The sequence below is a fragment of the Canis lupus genome, chromosome 19 (genome assembly GCF_011100685.1).
Source record: "Canis lupus familiaris isolate Mischka breed German Shepherd chromosome 19, alternate assembly UU_Cfam_GSD_1.0, whole genome shotgun sequence".
Lineage (NCBI taxonomy): Eukaryota > Metazoa > Chordata > Mammalia > Carnivora > Canidae > Canis > Canis lupus.
In genome coordinates, this window is record NC_049240.1 from 52,901,439 (window position 1) to 52,920,047 (window position 18,609).

Consider the following 18,609-nt stretch of genomic DNA (forward strand, 5'->3'; position numbering starts at 1 on the left):
TCATTGTTTACGGTAGTAAGTAACTCTTTACTAGAGAAATAGAAGATTAAGCTAGTTATATGTTGTTAGATTAAAATTAAAAGCTAATACACATGTAGTGCTTACCTGGTTCTGTTATAAATGGTTTACAAATATTAATTCATTTAATCTTCACAATGATCCTTTGATGTAGATATTATTACTTACTTTACACATGAGAAAGCTGAGTCAAAGTCAAAGTTATGGGTTATAACTAGCCCAAAGTCACGCGGCAAGGATGCAAATGGTTATAATGGTAAACATTACAAGAAGCCAAAAACAGATAAGAAATCTGATTGGCTGTAACGGTCTCCAGACTTCCTCTTCCTTTCCTGATACTTTTGATTGACATCCATGCACACCGCACAGATTCTTGTTTATTTCTTACGGGAGTACATGTGTCTGTGCTCATTTTCAGACTGCCCCATGTTGTGGGTAGGGAATTGCTTTGGGCTGAGGGATGGGAGTACTGGTATCCATTTTGGGAGAGGAGAGAAGTAGCAGCTTCTTTGATGTGAGGATCAGAAAAGCAAAGCCACGACGACGTTGAATGGTGTTGAGTTTGTGGCCACACCTTCATTGCTGTCCTGTCTAAAGGAGATTTCTTCCCTTTCCTCTCACAGTTTTAAAAAGCATTATAGTCACAGTGAGGTAAACTCTTTGCTCTATATCGTTGATATTAAAACGGTAAATAATAATATGCTCAGGTTCTAATCCTGGGGTTGATCTTTTAAATGTCTCTCTAATTGAAGTAAGAACATTAATCCTGGCGAACATGTCATGGGTAACAAAACATTTTTGGCTTTGTAGATCACAGGATGAGTTGGTATCAATTACAGCTTTTTTCTTTTTTTCCCAATAGCATTCAGTATAATGGAGGCCAAGGAACCTACCAACTCAATATGCTATTTCAACACATTCAGTCAGCCAGTGGACTTAACCTCAAGTTCATTTCTGCACGGATCATTTACAGTGTTAATCTGCGAGTTTGTATGGTGACTGCTTTTTTTTTTTTTTTTTTTTTTTTTTTTTGGCCTTTTTTTGTGTTGCAGTTATTGGTCACAAAGTGAGTTAATTGATTTTGTCACTTAATTGTTGCTATACTTCTCTTTCTCTCTCTTTGCTAAAGCAATGTCTGTTTTCTGTCACCACTTGCTGGACTAGATCAGATCCTTCCCTTTGATTTTTTAAAGATCTTTGTGTATACAGCTGCTTTGGCAATTCAGGAATCAAACTGACAGCCCATTGGAAAGGCACGTACTATCTATCACAAGTCTAAAGAGGCACAGAGTGAAGGTTCCCAAGCTCAAGTGCAAGGCTTGTCTCTCAGTCTTCTTCAGCTGACTAGGTTCTTGGCTATTGTAGGGTGCCGATACCAGACAGCAGAGGGCCTGAAGTAACAAAAACAAGGCTCAGGGAGGTATTTGGGCCTGGAAGAATGTTTGCCTGTCCCACAGACTTCTCTGCAACAGGCAACCCAATTTAATATATCCTCTGAGAACCAGGGTATGCACACTTTTTCCTTTTTCTCAGTTGATTTCTCAAACTTTCAACATTACTTTATTTATGTCATAGGCTTCTCTGGATTAGTGATCCAAAGAGTGGCATGGAAGTCATTTTTTTTCTCTTGTGTTATAACTTACTGTGACTCATCAGGGCAGAAAACACACCTAGAAATCCAAACTCAGTGAGAGCTGAAGAAGTGAAAGTACTATTGGATATCTTACTGGGTATACTATTGTGTATCACAAACATGATTGCTGACCTTCAGAATGGTGAGGGGGAGGTGTGATATCAGCCTGGCAATTAGAGGTCTATGCAGAAAAGTAGCTGTATAGACTTGTCTTTGCCTTAACCTGGAACTCTTGGCAGCAATTTATTTAACAGCCATTTTCCTTACTTTTTCTTCACCACAGTAAGTTCATTTGATTTAGCAGTCTGCTGGCCATGACCACCAGGAGAGTCTGAGCCCCATCCAAATCCCAGGGAATGAATCTCATCAAGTCTGTTTCTGTCATGATGAGTCTGTGTACCTTGACAGTGATTAGTTAGTAGACAGGGATATGTGATATAAGTGTGGCCAGTCGGTATACTTCTGTTGAAGGGACTGGGGAGAAAGATATTTTGATCTTTAGAAAAGATGCAGGAGAAAGTTCAGTTGCTTTTTTGTCTCTAGTTAAATCTGGTGAGGAGTTGAGGCTAGATCTTCTGCATCTGTCCTGTAATTACAAGACAAGCTAGCTAAATGACTAAGCAGCATGTTGAAGATAGCAGACGAGACAAACAGAAAGAAGCTGATACCTTGAGGATGTCACTCAAGAGCCAAAATAACTAGTCCTGTAACCACTCTTTTTCCCAGCTTCTTGAGGCATCAGATTATAAATTTCCAGGGTTTTTTTTTTAAGATTTTATTTATTTATTCATGAGAGACACACACAGAGAGGCAGAGACACAGGCAGAGGGAGAAGCAGGCCCCCTGCAGGGAGCCTGATGCGGGACTTGATCCCAGGACCCCGGGACTACACCCCAAGCCGAAGGCAGACGCTCAACCGCTGAGCCACCCAGGTGTCCCAAATTTCCAGATTTTTAAACAACTGACTTTTAATTGGGGTCTTTTTATCTTTTAGTCAAAAATGATACAGTACCATTGTAGATAAATTATTTGTTCCAATCTTAGAATCAAATCAGAAAACCCACATATGCAACTGGTCTGTTGTCTTGCTATTTAGCCCATTGGATACTGGTCTAGAGATCTTCCAGTCATGGATTCCTTTAATAAATGGTTGGGGAGCCTTTACTATGAGCCAAGCACTGAAGATGGCACGATGAACCAATCAATATTGTTCCTCCTTTCATGTAAATTATAATTTAGCAAGAAGCAGAGATGCTGAACCTGTGTACTTGGAGTGAAATACCTGTGGATTCAATGATGACTTTACCTGCAACATCAGCATCTACCTTTTCAGAATGTGCTTAGCCAAGGTACTCCCAGCCACAGCTGGAGGCCATGACTGTCTGGTGTCACTGTGATCAGATTGCTCTGATTACTGGACTTTGGAGAAGGATCCGTAGGGTGATAAGAGGAGACTGGCCCACAGGCGCTCAGCGCTCTACATTTCTCCTGGCCATTTTAACAAGTTACAGTATTTCCCCTCATGTTCTGCTCTTGCAGATATTTAGAAAGAGACAGTTGGGTTATGCAGTACATAGAGATCATATGGCAAGGGCTAAATGGGATATAGGACATATGTACTGAGCACAGTGCTTTCAACAGAGGGGACACTCAAAAGGCACCATTTAAATATAATTACAGATCCTATAATTTTTATTATTATTTTGCTATTGCTTCCATAAAAATTACCATAAATATAGCGGCCTTAAATAATATAAATTTATTATTATCTTATGTTTTTATAGATTAGAGGTCCAACACAGGTTTCGCCAGAATAAAATCAGTGTTGACAGGCTGCTGTGTTCCTTTCCTCCTTTCTGGAGGAGCTATCTAGAGGAAGATCTGCTCTCTGTTTATTAGAGTTATTAGCAGAATTCAGTCGCTTCTGGTTTTAGGAGTGGAATCTCCTTTTCCTGTGGGTTTCCCAGTTGAGGGCCATTCCCAGCTTCTAGAAGCTACTCTACATTCTTTGGCTCTTGGCTCACTTCCTCCATCTTCACAGCCAGCAGTGGTGGGTCAACTCCTTTTTTTGCTTGGAATCATTCTTCTACAATGGTACTGTATCATTTTTGACTAAAAGATAAAAAGACCCCAATTAATCATTCTTCTTAATGTCTGTCTCTCTAACACACAGCTACACAAATTATCTGCTTTGGAGGACTAATAGGACTGGATTGGACTCACCCAGGTAGTCTAGGATAATCTCCCTGCTTTAAGGTCTGTACCCTTCATGACACTCACAATGTCCCTTTGCCACATATTCATGAGCTCTAAGTGATTAGAGAATGGATATCTTTGGAGGCATTATTCTAACTTTAACACTTATCTTTTCACATTAAAGAAAGCATATTATGGTCAGATCATTTAATTTTTTTATCTTGGAGTTTCCATCCTCTATTTCATATTCTATCCCCAGCATAGCCAACATTTCAATGGATCTTTGTTTCCATGCAATCGTCTTTATAGCATCCTCTCTCTTCATTCACGAATACCTTCTCTTCTATATTTCAATTTTTTCTCTCCTTTCCCTTCAAAACAATGATTTATACACTTACCCAATCTTACAGCTATCATTCTTACATAACATGTCAAGAACATCTCTTTAGGTAGTGTATTTTAAATAAGGGTATTTTCATGCTGTGGACAGCATGTGGACTATAAGACTGGAGCCACTCGAGGCCCCTTTCTTTAGATCAGGATTGGGTCTGGGAAATAGTAGAAGTCATGTAATAGCTCCAGTTACAAGAAACAGACTAATGTGACTGCTGGCATAACAGGCAGGAACTCAGAATAGACCTTTAGAGTTTTATTCATGCAGTTCTTTTATGCACCAGCACAGAATTTGACTTAATGAGGAAAAAAAAAAACCCTTTACACAATCTATTCACGTGTGATACCACAAGATAAGCACTGGCTAAACTGGTAGGTCCCCATTATGTTTTTAAGGAAAAACAAAGTCAAACAAATAACTAAACACATGCGAAGATTTCAGTAGCTTTGATGTTCTAGGAATTCCCTTGACTTTTGATGACTTCAAGTAAACCCAGCCCACCACTGTGAGAATGCGACGTGCCAGAAGGAGAAGGTGCAACAGTCTCTTTAGCGGAGGGATTCTTGACTTGGGGGTAACTAAAACCTGATCCAAGTTGCTGAGGCAATTATACTCATGAATGTTTTCAGGATAGATGTGGGCGTGCAAGGATTAGAGGTGGGGGGGGACATGGTGTACTCCCAGGGGAAATGGTAGTATCTGGGTATTGTTTCTACTAACCATAATTGCTATGGTGTCTAAATAATGATCAAACTTTGAATGAATTTTAGGCCACAGCACATAGAACACAGGTCTCAGGGCATTTATATGCATTCTGGGTCTAGTCTTCTAGAAGTTTTAAGAGTTCATACAACAAGTTACATGCCAGGAATTCTCTACATATTCATGCCATTCTTGGAGTGATTTATCCATGAAACGAAACAGCAATGGAAAACTAGGGAGATACTGCTTCCTTTTAAGGTCACTGGTGCAAAGCAGAGTACACTGTGTGCGAAGATTGAAATAGGAAGGTTTATTTATGGAGGAAACATTATGGTTGTTTTGCTAGGCTATCAGGTAATATTTGGTTTTGCCCAAAAATGGTAGGAATTTGGTTCTACTGAATTATCAGCAAAATAGGAGTATATCTAAGAATATTCTCAATGTGAGTTACATTCTTAAGTTGACTATTCAGTTACTTTGACAATTATGTCAACTCTATTTCATTTTCAGCTTTAAATTTATTTTATCTTTTAGATATTTCTGAGTATAGCTTGAGTCCATAATAGTCACTTCATGAATAGAATGGGCCCATTACTGATCAATATTTTGTTAAAGATATTTGAGGATATCTTCTAAATAGTGGCATATAACTCCTGTGATGACATATACTTGGCCACATGATCAGAATAAAATGAAATTAGGTGATTGCACTTAATTAAATCAACCTATAGGTTCAGAATAAAATAAAAGATGATACTTTCTCTTTTTTTATTTCTTCAGGGTATTGTGTGTAGGAGATAATTTATTATATGTGCCTTCAGACTGATGTTTATGGTTTCTGAACTATATATAGATCTGGTTTTCCATAGGGAAAGAAGAGATCTCTGTGCCACAATGTGCGATAATTTTCAAATAAATGTGAAGCAATAAAATGGGTTTAGTGCTAAAAACAATATAAAACATTTAATATTTGGATTTCTACTGTGCTTATTGTTATGAACAAGAAAGGCTCTTTGTACCATAGACTCATTCATTTATTTATTCAATTAATATTTATGGAGTTCCCACTATGTGCCATTTTGCTAGACACTGCCAGAGAACCATAGTCCCTGCATTCATCAAGTTAACAGTTTAGTGGTAAAGATATATACTAATTAATGATGATATACTAGTGGACGATTGTTATTCCCTAAGGGCATGAGGTGTCTTTATTCAAGTTAGGTTTCAGCAAATTCTATCATTTTTTACCCTTTGATATATGTCTTTAAATGAAAATCCTTTTTTTTCCATTCTTTTTAGACTCCTACCAGGAAGATACAAAAAAAGTTCCTATTTTGCAGTTTGGATCTCTTCTCCCATAAAACTTCCTCAGTGGTGAATAACTCAAGTTGTTGGGGCAGCATAATAGAGGGCCTGGCAGAGAAGTGGTGAGAACAAAGCCTGTTTGGGATTGGACAGGTTGACCTCTCACCCAGACAGGCTCCCAGAAACCTTATATGGCCTTCCCTGCCCTGGATACAACCAGCCACAAACACTTCAGGTGAGATCTCAGGGAATGTCCTAGCCTGAGAAGGGATTCAAGGGCATTTTTTTTTTCTCCCACAGCCTGTGACTGTGCTATATGATTTCATTTTCAGCACAAGAAAGGTTGTATATCAGACCAGTTAAATACACAAGATTAGGACTATCCTAGTGATTCAGGTTATCTGGTGTCTTTTGTTTTTGTAGGCACACGGATAGAAGAAGGCAGCCTATGGAATCATGTCATAAGGAAAGGATTGCCATTTCTCATGGACTCTGGCTCCCTGGAGCTGAAGAGATTGAGGATGAGGATGGAGACACCCGTGATCTTGAGTTCAAAATTAGGTCTCATTTGATGCTACTTGATCTCCCTAGAGGTCTCAGCAGCCTTGGGGGCAAAATTGAAATCTATGGAGATTGCTAGAAGATCTTCTCCCCAGAACTAAATGAGAATCTAAATTTATAGTAATTCTTTAAGAGGAAAAATAAACCCAAGGGACTTTATTTATTTATTTTTTGGTATTTTTTTAATTGGAGTTCCATTTGCCAGCATATAGTGTAATACCCCGTGCTCATCCTGTCAAGTGCCCCCCTCAGTGCCTGTCACCCAGTCACCCCATGCCCCCCACCCACCTCCCCTTCCACTAACCCCCAAGGGGCTTTAATATCTCTCTCTCATTATATATATTATATAATCATAATCACCTTGAAATTTAAAAATCTTGAATATTTCTTGAATATTAAGAATTAAGAGAACAAATTAATACCAAATATTAATTATTAATTCTGAATATTAATACTGAATATTAAAAATTCAGTGACCCCAAATTTAGCTGATGTTCATAGCTAACATGGAGTTCAAACAAAATAACCAAACCTTAGGGGAAGAAAAGCCCTCCGTATGAATGACCTCAGAATGGTTGCTGATTCCCTCCTTTTTCCAGAAGAGAAGCCAGAAGTGATTGAAACTGTAGTCAAACTGTTAACATTTCATCATGAGCTTTGCCTTCCCTGACATGGGAAATATCATTTATGAAAAGATGCCAGTCTCTAAGGAATGGGATGGACTGTGAAATATTAAGGATGATAAGACTATGTGTGATATTAATTGAAACATTTTTGAGATACATCTCATCTCAAAAGAAATAATTTCTGTCATTGCTAGAGTTGCAGCTCACTTTTATTACACTTATGGATACACACACACACACACACACACACTATTTATTTAAGTGGTGGAAATGGAAAACTCAGTACCTAGGGTGTTCGAAAGATGTTTCCAGGGAAAAATTTAAATGTCTTAGATATTTCTTAGGTATTTTAGGGAAAATCAATCACGTGATAAAGTGTTTCATATTATAATAATATAATGGTTGTCAACTTGAAACTACTTCAGTCAGAAATTAAATGATAAAAGTTTTCCATTGGAATTTTTCCGTTGCCACAAGGGATTCCCCATTTTCTATTTGTGAAGAGCAGCTCTTTTTGAAATCTAAAGTCAAATTCAGAATAAAACCCTTCTGAGAGTGAACAGTCTAAATGTTATTTGGGATAAATATAGTTGTTGTTCTTGTTCAAACATAAAATATTAAAACGTATGTTTGCCCAATATTTCTGGGCTCCTAAAGCTGAGAGTTTTACTCAGACTATATAGATCATCATCATCATCAATCATCAATCAATCAAAATAGAGGGCAGTGAGAAGGCTTTTATTTTCTGTGTTATTAACTTTTTCTTTAGCAAAATTGAGTCTTCTTTGACTATTTGAAATTTCTGTTTTGGAAGCGCTCATTATTTTAAGCTTATTTACAGAATTTTGTTACTTAGCTTCTAGGAAGTTGTTTGCTATAACTATTCTTATTAGATGAGTGTTTTTTTGTATCACTGTAAAAGATAATTCATAGAGAAAGCAGTCTGATATATTCTTGGCTTATGTGTACATGTATGTAGTGTGTGCCTATGTGTGTGTATATTGCATGTGTGGGTAATTTCCATGGGCTAAAAACTAGAAGTGGAAAATTTAACTTTATTTATTGCTGAATCTTGGTTTTAAGAATTGCATCAACATTTTTATTATTTGTATTTATTAGAAATTTCATTTATTATCTTGATTTTTTTGTCAGTTAATTTCTTTTTAGTCTTCTCATAAACCATGGATAATGATAACCCACTTTTATCAGAAATAAATGAAAATAAAGGTGATAAAACTAGTTTCTTACAAAGTTCTCAAGAGATGCTAGGTATTAATTTTGTTTTGGGATTTAAAATCACATGTTCCACTTGCCCAGCTCTTCTCAGCAGAGATACATTGAATCTCTAAGTGTCAGATCCCAGGCAGGTACTGGGGTGTGGTGGTGACTTCCTACTTGGAGCTAATAGTCCAATGGTAAATTTGACTTTAAAGAAATATGCTAACAAGTATGTAATCATGCCTGGTCATAAAAGCTGGAGTAGAAGAGTACTTGTTTTTAGGAGAGGATGCAGTGGAGATTTAATTTGGATTGTAGGCCAGGGAATGCCTCTTTGAAGAATTGACAACCCATTTCATATTAGATTATAAGGAAAAGCTGGGCAGGTAAAGATTGGGTTAGTAGGTCTTCTAGTAGAGGGAATAGAATATTCTGTTACTGTCAGGTCGAAAGAAGTCGTGTCCTGAAGATATTGAGTGATGGTCTATATTGGCTATAGGGTAATGAACTGGGGGTGGGGTGGTGGTAAATGATGGAGGGCAGGGGCAGGTATAGGCTAGACCACAATAAAGTTTTGGGATTTATTTTAAATTTGGCTGGAGTTGGTGAGTGGTATTAATTGATTTGATTAAAGAGTGTAAACCCAAAATAATAAGCCATCTCATTAGCCATGCCTGTATCATCATAAACATTTAAATAATTCACAAAAATACACAAAGGAAACCAAAATTCATTGTGGATCCCATCATTCAGAGAAGATTGCTCTTAACGTTTAGGCAAACTTTCTTTCACGCCATATGCACACATGTTTCAGTTTTATATTCAGATAAGCTATATTGTTTTTTCCTCCATTGATCTTAATAATCACTCAACATAACTGTGGCCATTTTTCCATATCAACAATAAGGTACATCAGTATGCTTGATGGCTGCTTAGTTGTCTATTCTGGTGAATTATACTAATTAGCTTAATCAATTCCCTATTGATTAGTGTTAATTATTTCTGATTTTTTTTTTTTTTGCTAACATACTTATGTGGTAGGGCAATCCTTATGCATCTTCATGCATAGATATATTTCATGTATGTGATTACCTCCTCATTAAGGTAAATGTTGGAAAGGGAAATGCTAAAGAATTGGTACATTTTATGTTTTCATGTATATTGCCAGTCATTTGGAATTTAGAGAATCATGTAAAGAAGAATCAGAATTTTTTCCCCTAAATCAGTAGCCGATGGTCTTACTCACTGAAAAAATAGGATGGGCTTTTAAAGCAACACAAACAACCAATTTTACTGTTTGCAAATTTAGGATTTGTTTTTTCTCACTCTGTTTAATCTGTTTACTTGTCCATTTCTCTTACTAGACTATACACTCCTTTTAATGGTGGTAATGTCTGCTTTGGGCCACCCCAAGTTCCTGTCCCACTTACTAGCTGCGGGACCAAAGACAATAAGCTGTTACAGTGGCTGCAATTTGTCTTTAAAATACTTTAGCAAGGACGATAAATGCGCGAGTATAAATTAGTTTTAATCCATGCCTAGTTAACATTTGAAGTATCCTAATCCGGACTACATACCAGAAGGGTTCTCAGTTAGCATTTCAAAGACTCTAATCAGGACTTCACTTTCTGAAGGCTGTGAGTACAGACCTTCAGCTATTGCTATCTCAATCTTCATTTGAGGGTTTTCAGTGAACGTAAGAGCTGCTGGGAATTATAATTCATTGGTGAAATGTGTAGTGTACCACATACGCAATTATTTCGTACAGTACACGCTTGCTTTCTTTGTGCCGTACAGTAACCTGGAATGAGATCATGGGGGAGAGTCCCACAATCTTTCCGATATTTACTAGTGAGAATCTGCTAGTTGTGCAGGCCAGTTCATACAAGGAATGCCTTGTAGGTCACTTTTTTTTCACTCTTTTTATACAGATGTTCAGCCAGGGGATTTCTAGTGGCTTATAACTACGGGGCCCCTTTGGGCAGCCTCTGGGCTTCACTGAAGTTAGTTATAGAACTTTCCTTCCCCAGGCCCCGACCCTTTTCAAAATACAGAACCCACACCAAAAATAATAGCAGGTAGTGTAAATATTACGACATGTTTTTTTGGTGGGGAAATGAGGAGATTACCAAATCAACAAAGCCTAAGAAACTTCCCTTTACACTTCTTTTGTTCTCTCTCCTGTCTCATCCTATCCCCCCTCAGGTTTTCCATTTACTGTTTCTTTTCTTTCAATTTTCTCACTTTTATAAGGCTTTTAAAAATCCCATTTATTTATAGCCCACACCCTTGCAGCACAACAAAATTGTTGCTCATATACATCCCTCGGCACTGTAGAGCTTTTCTTGTTGTAAAGGGAGAAGTTGGATCCATTCCATTTATAAACTCTGAGGATGGGACATTCCTAACCCAGGGCATGTGATCCCTAGAATTTTGCTTCGTAGCTGCCCGGCCCACCACAGAGCTCACTTATGTTGCCTCCACACATCTTTGAGCAACTAGAGCCTTTTCACAGTGTTGAAGCCTGTTTACCCCTGTTACTCAGGGGGGAGTCCCAGGGAGAGGAGGTATTTCCCAGGGCATACTTGAGTCTGCATTTCATTTCCTTTAGAGTGGTGTCAGCAAACAATACCAAGTGTGAAAAAGACATTTTGGATCGTGTTTACAGGGCCCTTGGATACACTTACTGTTTTAGAGGTATGAGCTTAACTATTGTTAAAGTCTTTTGATTAGCACGGAGAGGCCATGCCACGTTGAGCCTGCCCTAGTGCTGGTCTGTAAAGAGCTGACCAAGAGCTCTGAATGCTCCCTCTGTGGCTCCTGTGGTGTGCTGTAGCACTTCAACTTCCACACTTCACATGCACACTGTTCACAGTAAGTTCCCAGTGCTCCTCGGGCAGTGTGTATGGTTTGCATTTTAATTATGGTCACTATCTTTTTTTGACCACTTGGGTTATTTTTGATCCTCTTAATCCTGCAAGGTGGGCAGCATATAACATGGAGGAGGAGTATTGCCTAGTAATCTGGTAAGGGTATAGGGAGATAACTGATTTGGCCACTAGACAACTCTGTACCTTTTAGTCATTACAAACCCCTTCTACATCTTAGTTGCCTCATTTGCAAAATACGTACAATAATAATACTTATAGGATGGTTGTGAAGTACAGATGAGATAATATATATAAATTTCTGATAAGTAATGTAATAAATATTAGTTATCCTTCTCATCATCCAAGATCATAGAGTTTGAAAGCCGAACACCTGGGATTTAAACCTAGATTTATCTTTCAAATTTATGAATGATTATGTTTTAAAACAAAGATAATGGTAATCAGGGCTCACATTTATACTGAGTTCTAAAAATACTTGGGTACTGTTCTAAGCACTCATACATATTAATTGCTTTTTTCTCCCACATACAAGTCATCCTTTATTGGGCGTTAATTATCAATTAGGATATGAAAAGATTCAGGGTGCCGGGGAAAGGTCATGGCCAGAAATGAAGAATGTGCCTCCAAACTGGGCCCACTTGGGTAACCCCTCATGTTTGAGTTCCTTGTAACTACTACAACAGTAGCTGCCAGAACCATAGAAGTCCCAGCCATGTCCCCTTTCTTCACATTGACATACTTATTGAACTACAGGTAGTAACCTCTTTGAAAGAGTCCAGCAATACCATTTGGGCCAAAATCCTGCATCAGTATCCAGCTTGGCAGCTCTCCTGGTTTAACGTCCAGACACTTCTTCTCTTTCCTGGGTATAGATGATGCCTTCTTGGAATCCCGGGTGTCCCATATTAATGTCTTTTATAGTCATGTCAACCCTCGGACATTATTACCATTATCCACCTTTGAAGATAGCAAAACTGAGACCCAGAGAGGTTAAGTAACTTGCTCGAGACTCCTGGTGATAATAGTGAACCCACGTCTGCAGGTTCTTAGCCTCTGTATAGTGCTATCAATTACTATGTGCCCCTTCTCTGAAAATTCTCCTCATTCTGTCCCCTGACACTATTTTTTGGAAGTCTTTCCTGAGTATTTATGGCTTTAATCCAGTGTACTGAAGGTTCCAGTGTGAGAGTCTAAGCCAAATAAGCAAAGCTGGTGGAGAGGGCATGCCAGGGTCCTCTCCGCAAACAGAAGGGCAAACAGTGAGCACTGAAGTCCTGTTGAAAGAACGAATGATGGGGAACTCATGAAAATGTGTTTGCTTCAAAGCTGATGACCATCAGGGAAGGACAATTTTGAGTACAGTTACGGTTCAGGTAACCAGATTGGTCTCTGAAGTAGCTTCAGACCTAATGCCTAACTGGGAAGTGGAAGCCATAGAAAACAATAATAATTCTCATCTACTATGGCTCCATATGAATTATTTATAACAGTTATTTTAAGTAGGTATTATGTTTATACTCACTTTTCAGATGAGAAATCTGAAGCACAGAGAAAATATGTGCTTGTTACCGTCACAAAGCTGGTAGTAATGAAGTGAGGGCGTAAATCTGGCCACATAGACCCCAGGGCTCACTCCACTTCTGCGCATGTGATGTTGGCCCAGTGAAGCTACACAGACCAGGGCAGGAGGCACTGAAGCAGCCACACCTCAAGGGATGCTGCCTTTCTAAGCAGCACCCCAGGGAATTTTCTGAAAGAGCCGGAATGTGACCTGGAAGTGGGGGAGTTTTGCACACTCTGAGGTTTTATCAATGAGAGAACTAACTATATAGGTAAACTGATCTCATTGCTCCTCTTCTGTCCCAAGATGGTGTGGCATGAGCAAACACTCACTGGAGAAGAAACGATGGAGTCAGAGTTCCTGAATGGAGAATCACGCATTTGTTTCTCTGTACGGCCGAGAAAGCCATGGCATCAGTAAATGAAGCACTTTGAGAAATGCCTGTTCTGTAATTTGTTCTAATTTGAGTGAGAACAATTTTCTGAGAGGAGGGAAGCCATAACAGAGTTTCTGCTATCCTTGTAAGTACGAAATGGTAATAATCCGTCACATGGCTGGAGGATCATGTTCTTTTCTCAGGGCTTCGTTCTGACTTAAGTGAGGCTACTGCTTAATTATTAAGATAATGTCAGATCCAGTCAGCCAGCCCTAGCATGGCCATTAATAATTCTATCAGAAAAACCTGAAATCATTTGCTTCTTGTGATTTCATGTCAAATAAACCTTTACCCACCAGGTGTTTTAAATAATATAGTTTAGTTCCAAGACCTGTGTACAATGTTTTCTTTATGCTAAATTAGTTTGCTTAAGAAAGGTCTCCAAGATAGGTAAAGTGAAAAGCATTGCTCCTAAGAATCAAACTAACACAACCATTTAAAACCTAGTAAGAGTGTATTTGGCTAAGAGAGTGAATGAGATTTCATTATTCTACTGAAAGTGTAGTTTGCATTTTAAGTCATTTAGCTTCGTCTTTCTGTGAGTCATAAATAAGAAATGCCAGTAACAAATACACTGTACAAAATGCATTTTAATAATCCTACAGGGTTTCATTACTCTGGCTATAATCTGGAAATGTAAATCATGGCTGATACAATAGCCTCCATTTATCGACTTCAGAGGTTCAGGTTTTGCCGCTGTAAATGCTATAGGATTATGTTAGCTATTTAACAGAATAAATTAATTAGGTGTGGTTGAATGGAATTTCCTTGCTTCTGAATATCTAGAGGATGATATCAGAATCTTCAAGGAATATATCATGATATATGATATTGTATGGTTTTGAATTTTTGTTTTGAAAATGAAAACAATCCATACTTCAAGGTAATAAATCTGAAAGTTAGCCAAGAGAAACCAAACAGCTGTTTTCAATAATGCAGGTAAATTCCAGTCGTAGGGAAATTTCTATGACTGCTTGAGCTGTTGGAAAAGTCTTGTGCATGGAACAGGCTTTGGGGTGAGCAGAAGAATCCCTTATGTAATCTGTGCCCTATCCATTTTTCTTTTTTTGCTGTTGTTTTGTTTTCTGTTATCCATATTTTTCCATTCCAATGAGTCTAGAATTTCAGATAGTCAGTTAATGGTCTATTTTTACTCATACTGTCGATTTGGAATGCTCTTTCTAAAACTCCGTGTAACCAAACCTTCCTTCAAGTCCCAGGCCAGAGGCCACCTTTTCCAATTAGCACTTCAGCTCAATGATTGGCCCCTTCTCTGAAAGTTCTCCCTAAATGGCTTACTTACATTCATCTCATAACAGACATTATATAAATCTTTTACTCCTACCTCACGCAATTCTTATCTTTCCGACTGTAATTTCTGTGAGGACAAGGATCTCGTTTTAAACTTATCTGGGTTTCCCAAATTGCTTAGTACAGTGCTTTATATACATTTGGGACTCAATGAGCATTTGAATAATTGAACACTGAACAAAATAAAATAGTGGGCTTCTAATAAACTGGTTTAATCTAGCCAATCATTTGTTCACACCTGAGCAGCTTCTGGTTTTGCAAATGTCAATGCCCTACGATGATGCCAGCTACTAATGGGCTAAATTATCATGGGTAATAGGTTGCTGTGCTTTTGAAAGGATGTCATATAGTATTCTGGGAATTGCTTAATAATGGCTGTGCCTTATATTTTTAGAATATGTTTCACTCCTAGTCTAAAAAGATTATAATGTGTGTGGGTGGCTGCCCCCCACCTACCCCCAACCCCGGCCAGGGAAGATTAGTAACCTTATTATTCCTTATTTCATTCCACAGTATGCTGCTTCAACCCAAGGCGACTAGAATCTAGTTTTTCTCTCCACTGGAAAAGAGTAGAGGTATTTATAAATACAGAGCTATATTCATGTGTCATGATAGTCACTGTTTTTTCCAATGATGCTATTCTTTTCTCCTGGAATACGGTTCATGATCCACATTGATCCAAGTGCACTATTTTATTCATGAACCAGCTCAAAAGTTACCTCTGCCTAAATGCCTTGCCTAACCAATTCCAATTCAGCCTGACTACTTAGGTACACAAAGCTCATTCAGGATTTATGTATATTATGTATACTATATTATTTCAACATTCATAAATCTACTTATTCATTCAGCAAATATTTACTACATTCAAGCCCTCTGCTAGGTAATGTGCATCGTGTCCTCAAGAAATAGGCAATTTAGGAGAGATTACAAATGTCTAGCAATAGTTAATAATGAATACCACAGGCAGTAATAAAAAATGCCACAAAAGAGGTACAGATGAAACAACACAGAAGCCTAGAGGATAGAGAACTGACTTTAAATTGAGATTTCTTGAATTAGGTTGTAATTTGAATGCAGTCTTAATAGGCTAACTTATTGCTTTATGGCCTTTCCATTGTAGATTAGATACCAGATCCACATAAGTAGCATTAGCTTTTTTTCTTACTCAAGACTTCCATGAGGACTCAGCAAGTCTTTGCAATTCTCCCAAGAAAATCCACTCCACGGAGGATGTCTAAGACATGAAGACTATGACCAACAGTCACAAGGGTAGAAGAAGGTGGATTTTACATCACTCATTCAGAAAATGTCTTTCAACACCTCCATTCCACTCCCTCCATTTATCTATTTCCCCTTTTTCTCTCTTCAAGTCTGGAAGCAGGAGTTTCCTTCTCAGGAAGGAAACATTTCCCCTTTGTTGACATGAGAGATCCTTTTTTGAATTCAATGAGAGATTATAAATAACGGAATTTTGGGTCATCATTATTTTATGTGTTCATGTTCCACCTCTCGTTTGCATTCTAACTCCCTCAGGGGGTGAACTACATTTTCTGATTCTTTGGTTGCCCCATTTTCTCCTTTCCTGGCACCTGGCATGGGACCCTGCATACTAGGCTTGTGTGGAAGGAGATGCAAAGCTTCTTACTTCACCATGCGGGGCCATGGAGCTCAGCACCACTCTGCCAGGTGAAGGAGCAGCTGCCACTAAGTGGTATTTCTGCCATTGACTTAATAACTGGGGCCTAGTTTCCCAGGAATAGGGTTTATTTCTGCTAACTTATGAGACTCTTAGAAGCAGAAGCTTCTGGCATCTGTGTGTGGAACAAGGCCTGAGTGAGAAGTGACACTTTACATCCCTGGGAATTATTATGAAAGAATTGGAAACTAAGGAAGATGAGGTAAGGACATGTTCATCTCTGTTCCTAAGATGTCATCCAGTATTAGCCATGGCTAATATTTTTTAAGACAATTTGACCCTTCCAGATTGAAAAAGAAAGCATTGTGACAAATCCTATTCATTGATTACAGCGGTGCACGCTGACATGTGATACACAAGTAGTCCCACCATCCCTGCCAGAATTTATTATCACATGTTATATTTTATGGACATAATAAATGTACATATGGTTTATTTCTCTCTTTACAGTCTAATTGCTATAAATAGCCTACAGCTCTCCTAACTCTATTGAACCGTGATGTATTACAAGATTGTTTATTCTTTTCTGAAGAAGCACATGGCATTAAAACAATACTGGAAATGAGAGTCCGGCATTCAATGAAAAGAATATTTTAAATATATCCTATGTATAACATTAGCAACATATAAAAACATGTATTTTAGTCTCTAGCTACATAGGGGAAAGAAAATGTTTACTAGTTGATATTTATTCCTAGATTAAAACGTATCGGGATGTTAAAAGCAAAATTAAAACCATTGAAACTAGGTCTGCCACTCAGTTTTTCCTATAGTTTTATAGGAAATATTCTTTAAAAACTATTTACTTTTACACTTGCTAGGATGCAGATATGAGAGGGCCAAGGGCAACTCTAGAACATTAGCTCCCAGAAACAGACATGTAAACAAAAATTGAAAAAAAATTAAAAAGAACTAGCGAATTTAAGGGTAGAATTATTTAAGAGGCTAATTAAAAAAACACAAATAAAAACATGCCCCAGTTAAAAGTCCTGAGCTGTGTGTCAGGCGTATTTTACATGTACTGCAAAACAATACAATACAGAGCCGAAGGATTCTTAGTGGTCATCAGGTACAAGTACCAAAAACCCAGAGATGCAACATAAAAGCTAATTTTTGGCAAAACTGAGTCTAATATTTATCCATTCTTACTACCAACCCAGTGTTCTGTTGGTTCTCGCTCTCCAACATCCGTTTTAGCATCTCTAAAGGGAGCCATTTTTGGAACAGTGATCTTTGGGAAGTTTTGCCTTGTTGCTAGTAAAATTTACCTGCCTGTAAGAACTCAAAATTCTTTTTCTATCTGTTAAATCATTATAGTCTGTTTTCTTCCTTTTTTACACAACTGGCACTCATGCATTTGTGTGGAAAATAATGTCGTGTTGAAGTATCACCAACTGGACTCAGGAGTATTCAAATCCAGCTCTGGACCAGTCAGCTCTCCTGCCTGTGGAATTCCTGAGGAGATGTACAGGAAATAGGAACGTAGAACAACTTTGTTCTAAGCTTGGCTTCTTCCCAAAACACCATTGGAAAGCTCAAATAATTTGGTCCAAAGTCATAAGGAGAACCTTACTCTCTCCCATCCCCCAAATCCACATCTTACCTCTAACAAGAGTTAGAGGAGATAAGAGTGCTGGAGCACAACAAGGAAGAATTGGAGCGGGGCATCCTAGGGCATCAGGATGGTGCTGGTTATTTTTACCACTCATGCTGCCGGAAAGACTATCATAGAATACAAAGAAAGTAGTCTCGGCTGATTTTCTCGAATCTGCTCCTGGGGAATTGACTGCATTGATGACATGGAGGCATGAAGAACAAAGAGCCACATATAAGTAGTAACCTTTAAAACCACAGTGTTACTGCTTCTTAGCAATTATGCCTCAGTCAGGGTTGAATCATCTTATTAGTCAGTCTAGTATTGCCTTGTATGAGGACAGAGACATGTGGTAGAGGAACTGGGAATAAACTCTGCCTTCATTTTGAAGGTGGCCATTATGGTCTTCCTTATGTTTTGTATTCCTGGCTTAACTGCCCAGGGTTACCTGATGTGATCTCCAC